Source organism: Phalacrocorax carbo, chromosome 2 (assembly GCF_963921805.1).
Source record: "Phalacrocorax carbo chromosome 2, bPhaCar2.1, whole genome shotgun sequence".
Taxonomy (NCBI): Eukaryota; Metazoa; Chordata; class Aves; order Suliformes; family Phalacrocoracidae; genus Phalacrocorax; species Phalacrocorax carbo.
Genome location: NC_087514.1, coordinates 134,254,390 through 134,257,886, shown reverse-complemented (window position 1 = coordinate 134,257,886; position 3,497 = coordinate 134,254,390).

The window sequence follows — 3,497 nt, the reverse complement described above, 5'->3', positions numbered from 1 at the left end:
CTGCAGTCTCAGGGATTTGTGTTGCCTTTTGGGGGGACACTGTCTTGACCAGCAAATTGGAAGTATATTGTTGAGTTTCTTCCCAATACCAATACACAGTATCACATTTTTGGTCTTGTAAGTGCTCCCATATGCTACAGAAATAATTAAATTTTTATTGACTTTTTGGCCTGGCTCCTAAAGATGAATATCCTTCAGATGCTAAACATTTGATAGGTTTGAAGTTTGGGGAAGTTTCTTTTCAATCCATGGAAAATATGCATGCAGCAGGACAAGGGCAATCTTAAGTCTTTTGATACGGTTGGCCAACAGAGGGTAGAAGAGAGGAATAAGGTTGCCTTTTGTTAAAAGAGCAGATTGTCAAACTGCAAGTGTTACATATATTAACTTTTCTGTTGGCGTTCTGATTAAGGTTCAAAGCAACAAGATCAGTTCTGCAAAAAAAAAATAAAACAGGGTTTAACCCATTTATCATCCACAGGAATCAGCTACACTTGTAAATTGAAATAATGTGGATGCAAGCAGAGGGTTCTATTTCCCCTTTCCCATTAACCTTACACAAAGACAACAAGTATTATCTAGGAATGTTCAGACAAATGCTGACAACAATGAACCAGACACTGCTAATTCTGAACTCAGGAAAATATCTTTGAAACTTATTTTTTCTTCTTTTCATTTATTTTCTCTTTTCTTGTCTTTTTTCTCTTCTCTTTTTACTTTTCTTACTTCCTTTCTCTTTTCTTTCTTTCTTTCTTTCTCCTCTTTCTTTCTTTCTTTCTTTCTTTCTCTCTTTCTCTCTTTCTCTCTTTCTCTCTTTCTCTCTTTCTTTCTTCTTTCTCTCTTTCTCTCTTTCTTTCTTTCTTTCTTTCTTTCTCTCTTTCTTTTCTTTCTTCTTTCTTTCTTCTTCTTTCTTTCTTTCTTTCTTTCTTTCTTCTTCTTTCTTTCTTCTTTCTTTCTTTCTTTCTTTCTCTTTCTTTCTTTCTTTCTTTCTTTCTTTCTTTCTTTCTTTCTTTCTTTCTTTCTTTCTTTCTTTCTTTCTTTCTTTCTTTCCCTTCTTTCTTTCCTTCTTTCTCTCTTTCTCTCTTCTCTCCTCTTTCTCTCTTTCTCTCTTTCTTTCTCTCTTTCTTTCTTTTTTTCTCTCTTTCTTTCTCTCTTTCTTTTCTTTCTCTCTTTCTTTCTTTCTTCTTTCTTTCTCTCTTTCTTTCTTTCTCTCTTTCTCTCTCTCTCTTTCTCTCTCTCTCTCTCTTTCTTTCTCTCTTTCTCTCTCTCTTTCTCTCTCTCTTTCTTTCTCTCTCTCTCTTTCTCTCTCTCTCTTTCTCTTCTTTCTTTCTCTCTCTTTCTCTCTTTCTTTCTCTCTTTCTCTCTTTCTCTCTCTTTCTCTCTTTCTCTCTTTCTTCTTCTTTTCTTCTTCTTTCTCACTTCTTTTTTTGTTGTTTCTATACCATATCACATAATTTGATCGCACCAATGAAGAATCTTAGCAAACCATCCTTACTGGATCATACTGACATTCCATAGAGGAAGTGATCAGATGACAGCTGCTGTTGCAATGCTAACTCTAACACAGTGGCAGTCGTTTCCCCACCTAGCACTAGCCAAGCTCAATGTTAATTGGTTTTGCTGATGCATTCAGTTTGGGAGGAGGGCAACTTCAGATGGAAAAGTGTCTGTCTCTTAGTGAAATCAAACATCTGAGTCCACCTGCCAAGAAATGCAAGGAAGAAGTCACCACATAGTGAGTTTTGATCTATTTTTGTTTTTATTTCCTGCTGTTCATGAGAACCAGGAATGCAGATCAGGCCGACCATCCATCGAGAGACATGTGTTAGCTAGGCTTCCGCTACTTCTTGGAGAACACCCATTCCCTTGCAGTTCTTGGCCAAACCTTTTGTTCTCTGTGGGCCATTGGTAATTTATCTGTGACTCATCTCTGGCAAGGGAATCCCAAGCCTGTTGGAGTAGCCTGGGAGAGTTCATGGTGATTGATGTGCTCTGAAGATTAATGCCCCCTGTTTTCCTGTCTCAAATTCTCACTCCATAGTTGCCCTCTGTCCAGAGAAATCTCTGAAAAGCCTTATATTAAAAGGGTCTCCAGAGACTGCTGATGACTCAGCTGGCCAAATGACAACAAGGGCAGAGGAAGGTTGACAAGCTGACTGAAATGCAACTTAAGAAGTCAATCTGAAGGAAGGATTTGGAGAGAGAAAGGGTGTCCTCCATTCCTCCGGATGGATAGGACAGGTTCAACGGTGCATATTGGTGAACAGCCTGGATGCTGAAGGAGGTAGAAACCACTGTAGAAACCATTTGAACCATTTGCAAATTTCATAAAAAAGGTTCCTTACCGGGCTTGCATCCCATCTTATTACCCCAGGGCAGCTGTTTTAAAGAGCAGGCATAAACTCACCCTGGTTATTGCAAGCACTTTTTCTGCAAGGTGAAAGGTTTGCATCTGGAAGTGTCAGAAAGGAGCCTTTTGCATAAATCACACCAAAAAGCACTCAAATTTGACAAGCACCTTGAGGACCACTTATAGGTTCACCCCTAAATTCCAATATCAAAGAGCAGCCCCTCAAGCTGTAAACTCCTATAACACACCAAGTCTGACATGAGAAGATGCATTAGTGGGGAGCTGGATGGTGGACTGTTCCTGATACCGCAGGACTCACAGACAAGGACTGGCACACACAGAGCTGCATAAGCTCCCTGACTCCAATGCCCTGCTCCAAGAACGAAGGGGCTTTGCCTTCACTCAGCTACAAAACCCTTTTCCCTTCTCCCCTTTCCCCTCTACCTCTCCCTTTCATTCCTCAGGTCCTAGCAGTGGAGCAAGCTGAGGGCAGGGCCAGGAGCTCCCCACTCTGCACTTAGGTCTGTCTTGGGGCTGAGCCCAGCGCAGAGAATCAAACATCTCATACTTCATTCTTAAGGTTGAGGGCAATATTTTTTGCCACTATTTCCTCAGCATCCAGCATTTCTTCTCTGATCAGAAAAGAAAATGCTGTGGCACCTCTGCCCTTGGCATAGTCGACAGTGGTCATGAACTCCCTCCATATATTTTTTCCTGCTGAAATGCCTCCATAAATAAAACAAGCTTCCATAAAACAGCAGGAAAAATCCATTCCCAGTGAGACTCCTCAGAGGCAGTGGGAGTGGATGACAGTGTCCGAAAGGTGGGGATAGGCAGCTGCCCCCCGCTTGCTCACACAGACAGCTGTCTCTGACCAGTTCACTTCTCCTGGTGATTTATGAAGCCCTTTGATGAGAAGCGAGTTTTAATTGCCTGAACTGCAGAGTCTGACACGTGCTTCATCAAGTCAAAAGCTGAGCCTCTTCCCCACGCTCTGCTCTTCTCTTCCTTGGATTCAAGCCCTGTTGGATTTCAGGAATCCACCCTATCCCTAAACCCATCTTTCTATCTAATGGGCCGTCAGCTCCATAGTTGACAGAGGAAGGAGAGTTTAAAAAAAAAAAAAAAAAAAGAGAGAAAGGAAGAA